At 42.7% G+C, this 19010-nt stretch overlaps 1 protein-coding gene across 11 annotated transcripts in view; it reads left to right on the top strand.

Annotated features, from left to right (window-relative positions):
- The window catches only part of TP73 (tumor protein p73), a 199988-nt gene that overhangs the window by 24144 nt on the left and 156834 nt on the right, over window positions 1-19010 (top strand). For 9 of the 11 annotated variants that reach the window (XM_033921753.1, XM_033921759.1, XM_033921762.1 and 6 more), the window contains one exon: window positions 3428-3613. The exons of the other annotated variants lie outside the window; for them this stretch is intronic. The gene's annotated coding sequence lies outside the window, so the exon portion shown is untranslated. The remainder of the gene's footprint in view (window positions 1-3427; window positions 3614-19010) is intronic. 11 annotated transcript variants of the gene reach the window in all.

Here is a 19010-nt window from a genome sequence, read left to right as displayed (position 1 = left end):
GGATAAATATGCTCTAAAACACAACGATCAAACCGTTGCTCCGAATCTTGTGACGCTACAAACCAATACCCTAAGACTCCTGATGCAGGCCGGGTGGCCGAAACATGATCATGTCGAGTCATTGAGTTACTTTGGATGAATAAAGACATTTGGATTTATCAGATGAGTTGAAAGACACTTTTTGTGCACCATTCTGATTGGACATTTCCACTTTTGCTCTTGCTTGGACATTATTATGAACATTGCATTTTGTGGAGGTTTTTGAGAGTTTGTTGTGCTGAATTATGTGGCTGTATCTATTCTGAGGTCTCTTTTTCTCCACTTTTTTTTGGTGTGTGTGTTGCAGTTGTCTTATCATAGGGGTCCATACTGTTCACGTATTTTTGGTTGAGTTTCTTATTTATGTACAGTATAGTTATTGGGATTTTCTTATTAGTATTAAAATCATGACACCAGGTTTCAGAGTCTTCTGCAGCTATTATACCCTATAAATACAAAAATTTTAAAAAATGAATAATAATGGTTTTCAATAAGTTTTTAAAATTCTTTATATCAGTTCTTGGTGTTTTCCATGGTATAATGGTTTACAGATTGGGATTAGCTGGGTACTTCCTAGTGACCCAGACTGGCATTATCAGAGACAGGGCTTGTCTGTGTTCTTGATCAGCTACAATTTAGCTGATCATAGGTATATGCTGTTGGATCACCCTGTGTATACAAGCCACCAAAAGGAGACATTTTCTTCTTAGGTGAGTAGGTTTCATTACAGTATGGAGTGGATTGAAATACTCATAAATGAACATATGACCTATCCCTCCCATTTATGTAATGGCCACGTTAAGGCCTGGTATTGTCAATGGTTCTTTAATGCACAAATAAACATTAACAATGTTTATGCTGAGTATCTGATGTGGGAGGGTAATAAGATCCAGGGTTGCGGCTACAGTAAATAAGTTCTTTTTGTTATCCCTAGATGCAGCAAATGAGATAAATATTTGCTCATGCTTTGCAGTTACATTAGGTGTAGAAACTGCTCTTGTCTCTACAGTGATTTACCGTATATGTGTAGAGAGAAAATGCCGGCTGTGGTGTTTTGGCCAAATGAGGATAGAAAGTACCCAGCATGCATCTGTAGAACTCAGTTGCTCAAAGAAACATCTGTTTATCTTGAACCGTTTAGCTTGGCTTTTTAGTAGCCAGAACGCCTTGCCAATTGAACAGTTTTTCCTGGACAAGTTTTATTTAATTTTCTATACTGTTCTCCCAAGGGAGCTCAGAATGGTTTACATTCATATATTTATTCAGGTACTCAAGCAATTTCCCTGTCTGTCCCAGTAGGTCACAATCTATCTAATGTACCTGGGGCAATGGGGGGATTAAGTGACTTGCCCAGGGTCATAATGAGTAGTGTGGGTTTGAACCCAGAACCTCAGGGTGCTGAGGCTGTAGCTTTAACCACTGCACCACTCTAGAAATCAAAATACTGTATAGTAAAAGTGAGCTAAGTGTAGGACAATCAAGCTATTGTGACATCACTGATGAGGTTGGCTCTTAGGGATTGAGGCATTATGATGTCACAATACCAGCTCAGGTTGAAACTGAATCTTTTCACACTGTTTATTTATTAATAGTTAAGGGGTTCACCAGGGTATGTCCACATACAAGTGTACCCTAAAGCACACAGCAGGATCTACCCACAAAAATAACTTGATACCAACCTGTATTTAGAAACATTTATTTAAATATCAAAAGTGTTGAGTGCAAAGATAACATTGAGATATCAAAAATAACAAGTGAAAAATTGCAAAAATCACTTACATCCACTTATCTTAATGAAAAAAGTCTTCTCCACTAAAGTCACAAATCAATATGAATAGAAACTTATCTGATCATGTCAATTTTATCTTTGCACTTAGCACTTTTGGTATTTAAATAAATGTTTCTAAATACGGGTTGGGTATCATACATGTGACACTCAGTGCATAAGACTGGATAGCCTCCCTCTTGCTGCTGGACTGCTGTCTGTGTCTTATTGTTGAGCTGATTAATTAATTAAACCTTATTAAGCTACTAGGAATATATTAGACTTGGATTGCAACACCTTTTTGGTATTCCTTTGAAAGGTATCACCACCTAGCAAGATTCCAAAATCCTAAGGATTAATGTTCTGAAACTCTAAGTTAACTTATTTCACACATTAACCAGTGTGCAGCATTTATGAGGATGCGGACATGGACTCGGTTTTCTACCAGAAAACTCTTAGAGATGCATGGATTTTAATGTGTGTTTGGTTAAGAAAGAGTTACTCAGATACCACTGTTAGAATATCCCACAGGATGAGAAGTGTAGGCTTGGATAATACATACTTAAGTTCAGGTAAGGTTACCAGATGTATGGATTTTTCCCGGACATGTCCTCCTTTTGAGTTCAGTTGTCGAATGGCTCGGGTACCGGTGGAAGAAAGCTCTTCCAGAGATGCAAAACGATGTCCATGCATAAGTCGTTTCAACTTTGGAAAAAGGTCAAAGTCTGGTGGTCTCATGTCTGGACTGTAGGGAGCATGAGGTAACACGCCCCCCAGCCGTACTCGTGTAGTTTTTCAATGACATTCCCTATGTGCGGGCGAGCGTTGTCGTGAAGAATGAGTGGCCCAGCCAAGAGCAACTGAGGTCGAGTTTTGAGCATTTTTTTGCGCATTTTTGCAAAAAATCACGATAAGACACTGCTGTGACACTTCTTCCACGTGGAACTTTGTCTGTGATGATGATGCCTTCATGATCATAAGCAAAAATCATCATTTGTTTGACTTTTGATTGAGCTCATCAAAATGTTTTTGGTCGTGGGGAAGATGGAGCTCTCCAGTCGTCATTGAAAAACTACGCAAATACAGTTGGGAGGTGTTACCTTATGCTCCCTACAGTCCAGACATGAGTCCACCAGACTTCGACCTTTTTGCATCTCTGGAAGAGCTTTCTTCCGCCAGTACCCGAGCCATTCGGCAATTGAACTAAAATGGTCATTGCAAAGCAGGCTGAATATTTTGAAGGATTGTAAAGAAATACTTGAAAACCCCCCCACAAAAACATGTAAATTTAAAAAAATAGTGTGCATTATTTATGAAATGACCCTCGTATTTTATATAAAAATCGACCAGGAACTGAAGTTTACCTACCTGCACTTTTCCAGTTAGGCTCCACCCTTACTACTGTAGTCCTCTGAAATGAGAGCTTTTCACATTAGTCTAGGCCCAGACTTCTGTATACACTTCTTGTCAGTAGCTATTGTTCTCAAAGTACAGTGAAACACTCTAGATTCAGCTGAACTTTGAGGCCAGCTCTCTTTCAACTGCGTCTGGGGAAGAGTCAGGGTCTGGAACCACCACATCTAATCCTGTGTGCAACCTGTCCTACCCTTCCCACCTCCTCAGCCTCCCCGTGTTCCAAGAAAAGGAGGAGAAGGAACCTCTGCCATACTTTCACAGATCCAATGTCATCACCTAGGAGACAGGGACGCTGCAGGCTACCAGTGAAGCAGCCAACAATGTCACTCTGCAAGAGCTGGCCGCTCCTGTCTGCAGGAGATCCTCGGGACTTGTAACGCATTTGGCCTACAGGTATGACACATTTTTTTGAAAGTGGTGTTGGGGGTGTGGCGGGGGATTTTCCCCTTTCTCCTTGAAACGCTCTCACTTTCGGTGCCGGATTTCTCCCTTTCCCGGTCGTGCAGTGAATGGGTGCTTGTTCTGTGTGCTAGCAGAGAGACATTCCAGAGGGAAAGCAGTCTGCTGGAAAATGAATGGACTGCAGTTAATAGAAATGGAAGCACATTTGCTGGGATGGCACAGCTGACTCTCATATCTGAATTATGGCTGTTTTCTTCGGTATTAGAATAGTTCTACACTTAAAAAAAACACAAAAAAACCCCCTTAATTTCATTTATATACAAAGCATTAAACTTTGACAAAGTAATTAGTAACAAATACCAATTAATAGTCATTGGATTTTAAACTTAAAATAACAGGAAACGTGATCTAACTTAATATATAACCCTCAAATGGAGAAGGAGGCAAGATAATAGGAACAGAAAAAAAACCCACCTCCTCCAGGAAAGGAGATAATTACAATCAGTCAGGGCTAGCAGTTTTAGCGTGCGTGCTAGACGCTAATGCCTCCATTGAGCTGGCGTTAGTTTTTCCGCGTAGCACGGGGGCAGCGCGCGCTAAGAACGCTACTGCAGCTTAGAAAAAGGAGCCCTTAGAGAAGAATAGAGCAGTTTACAACAGCATTATTTTCAAACATGAATTTCCCTGCGTTGCAAAATAAATCCCCTTTCCTTCCAAAAAGAAACGTAACTGCTTTGGGTCACAGAAAATATATTTGTTTTGCCGATATAAAATAAAACATTTACAGGGGAACCTTAATTGGAAAAAAGGCTCCCAGTGAAGGAACCTTAGTTTGATATGTGAGAAATTATTTTCTTCTAATTTGAGTCCATCTGGAAACATCTGGAAAAATATATATTCTTTCTCCTATGTAGGAAATTTGTTTCAAGGTATAGTATAACTTCAAAATCATATATTTGTCTTGATGAAAATCAATAGTTCTACACTTTATGAAAGTGCAATAGAGAGTTAGGGAAAGGTGTTTCCTGCCTAGTCTCCATTTTTTTGGGCTTTTTTTTAGAATCCTAATCAAAGGTTTGCCATGTCCCTTCTCAAAATTACAGCATCTAAGAGCGCATCCAGTTTTGAGAGTTTTTTTTTAGGGGGGGTAGTTGCATGGCATTGAGATTTGTGCCCAAGTTGTGGGCTGAGGAGATTTCTTACTAGTGTTAGGACTAGGGGGGGGGGGGGAAGCTAGGGGAGAAGCAGGGCTGGATATATGAAAGTGAAAGGAGGGAGGTGGAGGATGGGACGACTTCCCTATGAAGAAAGGCTGAAGTGGCTAGGGCTCGTCGGCTTGGAGAAGAGATGGCTCAGGGGTGATATGATAGAGGCCTATAAAATAATGAGTGGAGTGCAAAGGGTAGATGTGAATCGCTTGTTTACTCTTTCCAAAAATACTAAGACTAGGGGACATGTGATGAAGCTACTAAGTAGTAAATTTAAAACAAACCAGAGAAGATATTTCTGCACACCACGTGTAATTAAACTCTGGAATTCATTGCTGGAGAATGTGGTGAAATCAGTTAGCTTAGCACGGTTTAAAAAAGGTTTGGATAATTTTCTAAAAGAGAAGTCCGTAGGCCTTTATTGAGATAGCTTGGAGAAATCCACTGCTTATTCTTAGGATAAACAGCATAAAATCTGTTTTACTACTTGGGATCTAGCTAGATACTTGGGACCTGGGTTGGCCACTGTTGGAAGTAGGATACTGGGCTTGATGGACCTTTTGTCTGTCCCAGTATGGCAATTCTTATGTTCTTATGGGGAGATGGGGTTTTATTGTTACTATTTATAGTTTGTAACACATCTGAGTCGCAATATGTGATGCATGTGGATGCATGAAACATAAATAAATTCAAATCCAGAAACTAGGGTGGCTTGATTTGTTGTGCACTTGAAAAGCCAAGAACAGATGTACACGGAGCAAAGAGCATTCAAACTCTAATTTCCTTTTATGCTTTATTTTATTAACATTTGATATACCGCTAAAGCATATTACAGCTCTAAGTGGTTTACAATAAGATACAGACAGGGCAGGATTAATTCCTCGAGGGCCCCTAGGCACACAAGACCACTGGGCCCCCCTGCCCCGCCCCACCCCACCACGCGCCCAGGCGGAAACAAGAAGCTGCGTCTGAGGGAAGCTTTGGGCAAGCAGCAGCGCTTGCACAATTACACTTCCCGTTGCCTTTCTTACCCACGTTGCTTGCTTGTCATACTTTCTGTCGCTGGGGGGGGGGGGGCCCGCATTGCCGATCGATGCTGGAGGGGCCCATCGCCGTTTGGAAAAAAACAATGTTGATGCCCTCCTTCATCGGGCTCCCCTGACCTTTTCGGGCTCTAGGCACGTGCTTACTTGGCCTATTGGTTAATCCTGCCCTGGATACAGATAACTAGGAAAGGAACTCCCTTAGAGAGTTAGGGTGGGGGGGAGGAGGGATTGCAGGGGGCTCAGAAACACAGGTGGAATGATGGGCAAACCACTGCAGTTTTTAGCTGGGTGAATATTTTAGTGGGGAATTGCCATGTTGGCCTTTCCGCGAAGAACTTTTTACCATGTAGATTAATGCAAATATTTCTTGGGAAAAGGTGGCAGATTATTGTGAATTTGCTAGTGGATTCTAACAACAAAAGAAAAAGAAAACATAAGAAGCTAAGAGTTGCCATACTAAGCAGACTGAAGGGCCATCAAGCCCATTATCCTGTTTGCAGCAGTGGCCAACCCAGGTCACCGGTACCTGGCAAGATCCCAAGGACTAAAACAGATTTTATGCTGCTTATCCTAGGAATAAGCAGTGGATTTCCTGAATTCCAACATAATAATGGCTTATGGACTTTTCTTTTAGGAAATTATCCAAAACCTTTTATAACCCTGCTAAGCTAACTGCTTTCACCACATTCTTTGGCAAAATAGATTTTATTCTGCTTATCCTAAGGAGGCCACACATTTTGATAGATGCTGGAGCATTGTTTTAATAAAAATACCAGATGGATCACAGTACTCGAGTCCTGCTGAGATGCAAATGATGGCAGAGTAGCTCTAGAAAGTTCTTCTCTGATTTTTACATAAAAATTGCCGAGCTGGGACTGACCGAAGGTCCCTCAAACCCAGTATCTTGTTTCCAGCAATGGCCAACCCAGGTTACATGTACTTAGCAAGATCCCATGTAGTAAAAAAGGATTTTATTCTGCTTATCCCAGAAATAAGCAGTGGATTTCTCCAAGCCATCTCAATAATGGCCTATGGGCTTATGTTTTAGGAAATTATCCAACCTTTCTAAAACCCTGCTAAGCTAACTTATTTCACCACATTCCCCAGCAACGAATTCCAGGGTTTAATTACATGTTGGTATAACAGGCCAGCCAAGTCTAGACTATTTTCTAACTTTGACTCTTCATTTGGGACCAACTTTGGGACCCCCCCAACCCACCACCACTTTCTTAGCTAGTACATAATATGAGGGAGCACTTAAAAGCTCTCAGCCCAACCAACCAACTTCCTAAATTCTGAGCTTTATTTTGCCACTGTAACTTATTTTGTTAAGTGCCAATTTGCAGAAACAAAATTCTCTGTTTTGACATTGTTTGAGATCATTGATTGAACCATATCCACATCATTCTCTTCTTGATTAGGCTGAAAACTTTTCAGCACTCCCTCTTATATGAGAACTGATTGAAAAGTAATAATAATAATAATAACTTTATTTTTGTATACCGCCATACCCAGATGAGTTCTAAGTGGTTCACATTAATTAAACAGAGTTACAAGTGGTTCCGTACAAGATTGATCAGAGTTGCGAACAGCGAAGAGAAGTAAGGGGGAGAGGGGGGAGTCAGGGGGGGGTTCATTAGGGGAGAGGTGGAGGTTAATGAAGGGGTATTAAGGGTCCTGGTCTTGGAATAGGTGGGTTTTGAGTAATTTTCTAAAGTCAAGATAGTTGGGGGCCTTGAGGACCATTTGGGCTAGCCATGGGTTTAGTTTGGCGGCCCGGAAGGCAAAGTAATAAGACTGCCTCTGTTTTTCATTCGAAGAAGTAGATGTGGCTACGCTGTATTAGTTCTTTGTGAAGCTCATACATCAACTTTTCTGAACCTGTAGTTGGACTACCGTAGTCTTCGTTATTGGGTCACAGCAAGATGAAGAACGTTGTACATTTTGTCATGGCAGATGAGGAAGACATATTTGGGAGAGTACGCCAGAGGTGTGTGATTGAATTTTGTGTTAAAATTGAAAAGAGCAGTAATTAAACTCTTTTTTTTTTCTTCATTTTTATTGATTTTTCAAACTACAAATGCGCAATAAACGATTCACATATTTGCACATTACATAATAAGCGCAACAAAACTTACAAATACTACTGCATAATGAAATTTCCCCCACCCTCCCAGCTAATAAACAAATATAATAAAACCTTCATGAAATTATTCATAAAATCCTTGAATCAATTCTAATTCTATTCCCTTCCCTTATCCCCCTAGGATGTGTATGTTTACTTGAATATAAAATTAAATTAATTATTCCTCTGTACAATATTTAGCCAATGGGTCCCAAACATCCATAAAATTCTTAAAACATCCCTGTTGTATGGCCATGCAATGTTCCAATTTATAAGTATAACATAGGGATTCCCACCATAATGTGTAGCTCAACCTATCCCAGTTTTTCCAATTGCTTAAAATAAGCTGCATGAATTATTGTTTTTGGTGGTCTTCAGTTTGTCATGTGTATAAAATGGAAAGAGGGTTGGCTGTTCACAAAGGTTATTATAATAAATTTAAGGATGTGTGGGGACCTTTATTAAATTATAGTAATGAATAAGTTACACTTTTCCCAATCTTAATACACATGTGGATTTGAGGGGGGGATTTCTTGTTTTTCCATTAAGAATATATAGATGATTGTCGTAAGATATTATTTTCATGTGGTATATATTAGTTGTATATGAATTTGGGAGGGGGGTGGGGTTAAATCTTCTTGGTGTATGATATTGAAAATTTTTCAAGTGATGTTGTATTATATTTGGTTAATATTTACTGTACACTTGATGTACCGTATTTTCACACATATAACGCGCATGCGTGTATAACACGCATACGCGTATAGCGCACGGGTCCAAAGCATGTCTGTAAAAAAATTTTTTATATAGCACGCATACGCGTATACCGCGCATGCTGCTATAACCTCCTCCCACTCCCGCTTATTCTTCTGGCCTGCAAACCAGCCTCCTCCCCCCCGCTCGTGTCACCCTCCCTCCCCCGTGATCCTACAACCCCCCCAGCATCGCAAAACATCTCTTACCCGATTGGGCACCGGCACCAGCACCAATGCACAGGACGTGCCAGTGCCAGTGCCCGAAGATCCTCCCTCGTTGGGCTGGGCTGGGCTGGACTGTGCGGTGCAGGGAGATCCTCTTTCTTCCCTGTGCCGGGCTGGACTGGGCTTTGAGCATTTGCGCATGCTCAAAGCCTTCTGATCTCGCTCTCTCCGAGATTCTCAATCTGAGAATCTGGTCTGACCCAGCAGAGGCACTGCTTATGTTCTTATGTTCTTAACAGTACCTATTAATTATCTGGCTGATCTAGAACACAGAAAGTCTATTCTGAATTATCAAGGTAGCTCTCAAGGTACTGCTGTTGAAAATTAATGTTACCGAGATAAATATCCAGAGTTAGTAGCGGTTCCAAGATAGATGGGGACTTCAATTATCTGGGTCTACTTTAGCCAGCGGCGGCCAGAAATACGAACTGCCACCGACCGAATATTACTGTCCAAATGCTTTAAGGCCAACTAATAAATTCAGATCCTTAAGAGAGGCTTTCACTAGGGCACAGTTTTAGGGGTAGCATTTGACAATGTTGACGTTCTCACCAGGAAGGTAAGGGCTGGGGCACAGGCCCCTTCGGTCACATCACACCTTCCACCTCAGTGGCTGGAGATCACTTCTGCCCCGTTTCAAATACAGGTTCCTTGTGGATCTAGTAAGAGGCATCTGGAAAATGGGGGAATCCTTAGATAATGAAACAGGGACAAATTTGTTTCCATCTATCTCCATCCCTGTCCCATTCCTGCGATTTCTGTCCCTGTCCTCATCTACACAAGCCTTGAACAGGGACAGAACTCGCAGGTGTGGGACGGAGATGGAGATAGATCCCGCGGGACAGGGTGGCTGCAGTTGTCTGAGTCTCGCCGCATCAACAGCAGACCTGGCAAGACCAGGACAACAGCAGCAAACGTGATGCCAGCCGCGAAATCCTAAAAGAACATATAACTCGGGGACAAATTTGTTCCTATACCATTCTCTAAAGGGGGGGGATAGCAAGTGGGGTGTATGCAGTGGCACCGTAAGGGGGTGTGTGGGAGGGCGGTCCACCCTGGATGCCGTCTTGGTGAGGACGCAGGTACCTATCCTCCTCTCTGCCCCCCCCCAGCTCCTTCCCCGCCTCCTACTGCCGCGTGCGCACGTCTCTTCCCTTCCCCGTATCTCCTTGCGCAAGCGGCAACCCCCGAAGCTGCTGTGGCGCCAGCGTCAGCTCTTCCTGGACCCGCACCTGTGAAGTGATGTCCAAAGAAGAGCCGACGCTGGCGTGACCACAGCTTCGGGAGATGGCGCGCGCGCCAGGAACACTACAGAGGTATGGGGGAAGGGAAGCCGCGTGTGCGCGGCAGGAAGGGGCAGGGGAAGGAGCATGTGGCAGTGGGGGGGGGGGGGCGTCTCTCACCATCGCTACACTACTGGGTATAATGGCAGCACTGGTACTTTTTTTATTGGAGCTTTAAGCCCTTCCACTTCCTGTAGTTTGTTATTGGGCTTTTTTTTTTTTTTTTTCAATTCTCTTGTTTTTATTTTCACTCTGATAGTAACATAGTAACATTGTACTAGATGGCAGATAAAGAACAACATGGTCCATTTAGTCTGCTTCTACGCTGTGCAGAACGCACACAAGTATTGCTTAGGACTGTACCTGCCGTTCCATGCTGGTTACATTCCTTTATGTCAGTGGTTCATAAACCCCCCAGCCAGTCGGATTTTCAAAATGTCCCTCATGAATATGCATGAAGCAGATTTGCATTTAATAGAGATGACAGGCTGGTTTAAGAACCACTTCTCCGTAATCACTCATCTTAGGACTAAGAAGATTTACATCTCCAGATGAGTGATTACCTTTTTCCATGATATATGTTACTCTGGTTTTTATAAGCCATGCAGCCTAACCGTTTTTGTATGCTTATAGCTGAGCTGATTGCCATAAGTTTAGTCAGTTTGGGATTTCTTATCCTTTTTGGACACATTTGAAGGTTGACACTGTGAAAATTTTGGAAATACTGAGAGAAAGAGAGACTGAAAAATTGAAAAAATATATAATCTACTTGTCTGAAAGTTATTTATATTTGTACGGAGTTTTTTTTAATAAACCAGTGATGATGTGGGCGGCTTAGGATACTTGGGCTGCTAGATATTATTTATAATACGTTTTTGACAATGTTTCTATAACCATAAAGTTCTATGACATCACAATGCAAGTGTAAATAGTCTTAGCCAATAGGGAGAGGAGGAGATAGTAGATGCTGTGGATCAGGGGTGCCCAACACGTCGATCGCGATCGACCAGTAGCTCAGGAAGGCAACGCGAGTCGATCGCAGAGCCCATCCCGGGCTCCGTGATAGACTCGTGTTGCCGTCCTGATCTACCGGGCCGATCAGCCTTCCTCTCCAGTGTTCTCTCTAGGGCCTTTTAGCTGGGCGGTCCGCCCAGCTGTCACCTGCTGCTGCCGCCGCTGCTGAACATAAAAAAAACCGGCTTGGAGATTTCAGCCCGTAGCAAACTTATGCTCCGTGGCTCTAACGTGTGCGTGCCGGCTTCAGTTCTCTTCCCTCCGAAACCGGAAGTTATGTCCGGGGGTGGGGAGAAGGGAAGCCGGCACGCACATGTTGAGAGCCCTGAAGCAAGCGTTCGCTATGGGCTAAGGCGGGAGCCAGGTTAGTGAAGCATTTGCTCTTCTTGCTGCCGGGTCCTGCCTACTTTCTGTTTCCGCGAAGGCAGGACCCGGCAGCATTTCCCCCAATAGGTCGATCGCGATCTTGGGCCAATCAGCCTTCCTCTCCCCAACGGCAGAATTGACGTCGGGGAGAGGAATGCTGGTCGGCCGAAGCAGGGAGAGCTTGGGGCGGCGTCGGCTTTCGGGTCTGTTATTGGTGGCAGTTTGGGGCCTGTTATTGGTGGCGGTTTTGTCCTGGTCCCCGATGGCAGTGGCTTGGGGGAGGACAGGGAGAAAGAAAGAAAAAGGGCAGGCAGGGAGACAGAAGGAAAGAAGAGAAACAGAAAAAAAAGAAAGGGAGGCAGAGAGAAAGAAAGGGCAGGGAGAGAGGAAGGAAAAGTTGGGGGAGGGAATGAGGTCTGGAGGAGAGGAAGCATACAGGCTAAAAGAAGGGAAGAAAGATTGGATGCAAAGTCAGAAGAAGAAAGTGCAACCAGAGACTCATGAAATCACCAGACAAGGTAGGAAAAATGATTTTATTTTAAATTTAGTGATCAAAATGTGTCTGAATTTATATCTGCTGTCTATATTTTACACTAAGGTCCCCTTTTACTAAACCGCAATAGAGTTTTTTAGCGCAGGGAGCCTATGAGCGTCGAGAGCAGCGCTGGGCATTCAGCACAGCTCCCTGCGCTCTAAAAACTGCTATCGTGGTTTAGTAAAAAGGGAAGGGGGTATATTTGTCTATTTTTGTATGGTTGTTACTGAGGTGATAGTGCATAGTCATCTGCTTTGACCTCTTTGAAAAACCCTGGAATAGGAATGATAATTAACATTTTCTATGCGTACAGTGTGCGTTGTGTTTTTTAAAAATTTTATTGTTGGTAGATCATTTTGACTTGGTCATTTTAAAAGTAGCTCGCAAGCCCAAAAAGTGTGGGCACCCCTGCTGTGGATCGACCATTTTGCCTTTATCTGCCATCATGTTACAATGTTTCTATAACCATAAAGTTCTATGACATCACAATGCAGGTGTAAAGAGTCTTAGCCAATAGGGAGAGGAGGAGATAGTGGATGCTGTGGATGGGCCATTTGGCCTTTATCTGCCATCATGTTTCTGTGTCATATCCCCATAAAGGTTTACATTTTGTAAATTGAAATCATTTTTCTTCCACCTATAAATGCAGAACATTCATTTCAGTAAACAGTTTGTATGAAACAAACAACTTTCAAGGGTGTTATAGCCTTTATCACTCATCTTTCAGAAATTTGGCTGCCAGATAGGTTTCAAGTCTACTCAGATTTCTAGAGCTGAAGTTTGGTTTAGCACTAGCTGAGCTGTACAAATATGTTTTTCAAAGGAGAAGCCTTTATTATTTGATAGACCAGTGATTTTTACTATTATTGAAGCAAGGGCTACATTAGCAAAAAATCTTCAACCTGGCAGCCAGTACTAGAGCCATGGGCAATAAAGAGGAAGGTATCTCCTTCTAATGATGTAGCCATTTTGGCCACTCAGGTGTACTCAGAACAATATATGTAAATAAAATTAAGCCTGATTCTTCATACTCCCCCCTGTATCTCAGCACATCTTGTCTCTTCCAACTCACATTTTCCCCAAAACTCTCTTCTCCCCCCCCCCCACCGCCCTATCCTAGTCAACTTCAAGTCACAACAGCCTTCCAGTCAGCCACCATTATCCTGTCCCCCAATCCTTCCAAACTGCACCTCCCCTTGGTTTGTTAATGTCCCCTGACTTTTCCCAGAGTCTTGCTGTTGACACTACTTCTGGGACAACTGCTCTTTTTTTTTCCAGCCACAAGTGGCTGTTGGTGAGCTTGATCCACATGATATCCAAATGTAATTCAGTGTGCGTGGTCTTCGTCATAAGGCGTATGGGGACAGACTTAAAGATCTCAATCTGTATACTTTGGAGGAAAGGCGGGAGATGGGAGATTTGATAGAGACGTTTAAATACCTAAGTGACGTAAATGCACATGAGTCAAATCTCGTTCATTTGAAAGGAAGCTCTGGAATGAGAGGGCAGAGGATGAAGTTAAGAGGCGAGATAGGCTCTGGAGTAATCTAAGGAAATGCTTTTTTACAGAAAGGGATGTGGATGTGTGGTGTATACAAAGACTGTATCTGAATTCAAGAAAGCCTGGGATAGGCACGTGGGATCTCTTAGAGAGAGGAAAAGATAATGGTTACTGTGGATGAGCCATTTGGCCTCTATCTGCTATCATGTTACAATGTTTCTATAACCATAGAGTTCTATGACATCACAATGCAGGGAGGAGATAGTGGATGCTGTGGATGAGCCATTTGGCCTTTATCTGCCATCATGTTTCTTTGTTTCTATACAAAAGAACAGGGGAAACAAAACCACAAAAATCAAAAGCACAAAAACAGAGTGGAATTGTCCCAATCAGAATGGTGCACAAAAAAAGTGTCTTTCAACTCATCTGATAGATCCAAACGCGTTTATTCATCCAAAGTTCCGTAAATCCATACAATGACTCAATGACTCATTGTATGGATTTACGGAACTTTGGATGAATAAAGGCATTTGGATCTATCAGATGAGTTGAAAGACACTTTTTTTGTGCACCATTCTGATTGGGACAATTCCACTCTGTTTTTGTGTCTTTGTTTCTATAACCATAGAGTTCTATGATATCACAATGCAGGTGTAAAGAGTCTTAGCCAATAGGGAGAGGAGGAGATAGTGGATGCTGTGGATGGGCCATTTGGCTTTTATCTGCCATCATGTTTCTTTGGTTTTATGCTTCTATGTGTGCACTGTCTCACAAGAATAGCATGAAGTTTGTATGCTGTATAACTCAAACTGACTGAGGACCATACAGTCCTGAAGGAAAACAGTAGTACACCTCTGGACAAGGTAGGGGGCAAAGCATGTGTTGAGATAGCAAAGCTGGGGATCCACTCCTGGGGGGTCAATCAGGGCTGTCACTGGCCCTCGGGAATTGCAACAAGCAACACCATGATAGACTATGGCACTCTGAAACACCACAAGCACATAATTTGCCAAAGGAGGGTAATGGGTTCAGAAGAGGGGTTGGGATCTACGTAACTACGTCCCTAATTCACAAATGGACATTTTCTCTAGTCTAATCATCGTTTTGAACTGCAAATTACCTTTGGATTTCGTATTCTGAACGGATTAGGCATAGGCATTTTGAATTTGCTGGGCAACTTTGCCCTGCACCTTCATCTAAAAAGAGAACTCTCAAAACGTCCTTAAGAACTGTCTAGTATTTTTTTAAATGAATGGAATCACGTGGTTTGTGATGGTTTCATCCCTTCTGACCACACTGCCATGGTGCCTCGTTTCTCTGCCGAAAGAGAAAGTATCAGGCAGACTCCATAACACCAATCTTTGTATCAAGAAAGCTTCGTTGAACCAGGGTAAGCCAATTAGGTGGTCCAGACGTTCAAAAGAGATTTGAACCTCTGTTCTTCTGCACGATTTTCATTATTGGCTTGGCATGTTGTTTTTGATTTGCAGACGAAAGGGGCTCAGGGTACAGGACCAGAAAACGAATCTTCTGTGAGAAATGCAAAAATAAACGTGCTTAGACGCCTTTGCTTTTTTATCCAGGAAATATTTCCAAATCCCAGATGACTTTAAACGTTGATAAAGTTTGCAAGGATGCAAATCGAAAGTAAAATGTTTGAGCTACTCAGACGAGCTCCCCAGTTCCTCTTTTCCTCGTTTACGATTCTGGTTTTTATTCGTATTTGAACCAATCCTGACGTTCATGAATTATCACAAGTACCCCAGAAAGTTGTGGCGAAATGAAATGGAAATGGCTCATGAATGAAAAGAGAGTTGACTTGAATGTTTCACAGTGTATATAGTCTTTTCATATTTTGCCATGTGGATTGTTAAGGGTTACAATTTACTGACCTATAGAAATGGCCATACAATTCAACTAGGGATGTAAATGGATGGGCTCAGAATATGGAAGTCAGGGAGCGATTACAGCTTTAAAAAACGTAATACATAGTGTGCAACAAACAGGAAAAGAAGCAGAAAACGGTGACCCTGATGTGTGGATCTATGTAGTCAGAGGCCTCCAAGATGGCTGCATCCTCTCTGTCTCCAGGAAAAGATGGCTCGTACAAACTCTTTCCAAGGAGACGCTCCGTAATATATCAGGTGTGCGAAACTCACTGGCAACTGGAACTAAAATATTTATTGAAAAATGAAGTGCTGTGAGCTGGTTATTTGGGTGTGAGATTGGCAGAGAAACTTAAAGAAAACAGAAGTATCTCATTGCATTCTGCAACAATATAGTACAGTAGCCTATTTCCACTAATCGACAGCGGGAATTTTTTTGCAGTAATCTTCACTAAGTGGTTTATGGTTCCTTTTTCAAACCTTCTCTTAGACATATAGGTCGCTTAGGCTTGCAAAGTATTTTCATTTGCAGCAGCAGGTTGAACAGACCGTTATTTTTAGGGCGGGAAACATTTTCCAGACAAGGTCTTGCATTTGGAGAGAGCCTAAGAGAGACGCTCGTAGAGTGAGGTTTTAGATTTCTGATATGAGGAAGGAGGGTTACCTTAAAAGCTAATCATCCTGCAAAATGCATTGTTAGTCCAATAAAAAATGAATCACCTTATTTACTTTATGTTGTTGTTACCTTTAAAGGTGGACTAACAATTCGACCACCCCATTTTACTCTATAGTTCCATGGGTAAGCTTGAGGAATCTCATTAAGAATTGACCCACCAAGAAAGCAACGTAAGTGAAATTCCCATGCTGTGTTCTAGAAAAGAAAACAATTTTGAGGGCAAGACATGATTTACAATACAGAGGACAAGTTTGCAATTAGAAAGAGAAATATCTTTTCACCTTCCCACTTGTTTAGTCCAAACTCATTTAAAGAAGTTTCAGTGGCACCAGCTAACAGTAGAAATGACTTTCAATAACAATCTTGGTTTCTTAGTCGACTTCAGTATAGTTTTGCAAGACATCAAGGAGGGAAGAAACAGCTAATGATATCTGTGTTCCTTAAACATTATGGAGGAGGGATAATCAAATGTTTTACTTGACATCCTGGATAAAACTTAAATGTTCTGAGTTAGACGATGTAACAACCCGTATAAGTGCCAAAAGGTATCTGAAGTGACCAGATAACCACTACAGGTACAAAGTAAAGACCCACACACATCCCCCCAGTGTTCACTGACCCCCTTCACACCCCCACAAAGATCAGAATAAAAAAGTACATACCTGTCTCCAGCACCTGGTATAGGAAAGCCTAGTAGAGCTGCACAAAGTGTCTTAAATAGCCTGGGGGATGGACTAGTGAACCATAGAAAGGTGGACCCAGGCCCATAAGTCACTCTAACCCAGTGGTTCCCAACCCTGTCCTGGAGGAACACCAGGCCAATTGGGTTTTCAGGCTAGCCCTAATGAATATGCATGAAGCAAATTTGCATGCCTATCACTTCCATCATATGCAAATCTCTCTCATGCATATTCATTAGGGCTAGCCTGAAAACCCAATTGGCCGGGTGTTCCTCCAGGACAGGGTTGGGAATCACTGCTCTAACCACTACATATATGGTGGAACATGTGTACCCCCTCAAAATCCCCCCACACACAATCCCTACTCTACTGCCATATACGTGCCACCTGCAGCCATTAGGGCTATTGAGGTTATAGACAGGTGGGTATAGTGGGTTTTGGGAGTTCTGGTGAGATGTTTATCTGGCACCCTTTTTGTGAAGTTCACAGCAGTGCCCCGTAAGGTGCCCCATTGCTCTGTTGCCATGGCCGGGTGGCCATTCCATTACAAGACTGGCCCCTTCCACATCCAAATGGTCTTGTTCTGGGCATTTGGGACTTGGACAAAATTTTGGTTGAAAATGTGGTATAAACATAGATGCCCCGGCGGTCTGGACGTTCAGATAGATGATTTTCGGAAAAAAAAAATTCTAGACATATTTTTTTTTAAAATGGCCATTTTCCTACTGCTGACTTTGGGTGTTTTGATTATGCCCCTCCACATCTCTAAGTTACCAAGGAAACTCAAGAATTTGTATATTATGAGCATTGAACATTACCTATCACTAATAATAAAACCCTAAGAGGGGCATAATCGAAAGGGACGTCTAAGTCCGTTTACGTCCATTTCGCAAGTCGTCCAAAGTCAAAAAGAGCCTAAGTCCCATTTTCGAAAGAGACGTCCAACGTCTTTTGACTTTCAAAAATCGTCCAATTATACGTCCTGAAGATCTGATCGTCCAAGCCGCTAAAACGTCAATCTTTAAAGCACATTTTCATCCAACTGTCCATCCAAGTCCAAAACGTCTAGAACAAGCCCTGTTGGACGTGGGAGGGGCCTGCAAAGTGATGGACAGAACACCCAGACAGGGCACCTAAATAGTGGGGTACCTTACAGGGCACTGCTGTGAACTTCACAAACAGGGTGCCATGGCTTCTCCTCACTACAGCTCCCTTATTAGTGATGGTGAGCCCCACAAACCACCTCCAGAATCCCCTAGACCCACTTATCTACCACCCCAATAGCCCTTATGGCTGCAGGAGCCACTTATATGCCAGTCAAAAAGGGTTTTGGGGGTGTATAGAGCAGTGCACATGTTTAAGTATCAATGAAGTGATTACAGGGTCTTATGGGCATGGGTCCTCCTCTCTATGGGTCCCTAACCCAAGACGACTTAAGCTGCCTCTGTGCTGGACGACTAGGCTTTCCTATACCAGGGGGCCAGATGATGATGGTGTGGAGGCTGAATTTTAAAGTTGTGATTAAAATTTTTATGGGGGTGGGGGGGATCGGTGACCACTGGGGTAGTGTGTTGGGGTCTGTTTTATGTGTTTTCAATGCATTTCTGGTGAGTTTAGGTGGGTTTTTGTGACTTAAACCATGTTTCAAATGGTCTAAGTCACAACGTCCAAGTTACGTCGATCGTGGGCTGTATCACTTTTGGTTTTACATGCTGTACGACTAAGTTTAAGTTGGCCCACGTCCCGCCCTCGACACGACTCCTGAAATGCCCCGTTTAGCTTTGGACGTTGAGCAGCACTATGAGGGCCTAAGTCGTTTAGAAATACATCCAAAACCCGGTTTGATTATCGGCGCTTGGACGTTTTTGAGAAATGTTCGTCCAAGTGCCGACTTAGGCCGGTTTTTGGACGTTTTTATCTTTCGATTATGAGCCCCTAAGCGTGCATGCGCACTCCTACCTGCGTGATCTCTGCCTCCGTGATCAATAGCTCCGTGGGCCGGCAGAGAAATATTAGTGCAGGTTCAGTGCGTGCATCCAGTGATTTTCCACTCTTATCGTTCCGTCGGAAGATGCAAGACGAAAAGAG

The sequence above is a fragment of the Geotrypetes seraphini genome, chromosome 15 (genome assembly GCF_902459505.1).
Source record: "Geotrypetes seraphini chromosome 15, aGeoSer1.1, whole genome shotgun sequence".
Lineage (NCBI taxonomy): Eukaryota > Metazoa > Chordata > Amphibia > Gymnophiona > Dermophiidae > Geotrypetes > Geotrypetes seraphini.
Note: the sequence above shows the minus strand (reverse complement) of the source record. Positions and strands in the feature narration are given on the sequence as shown.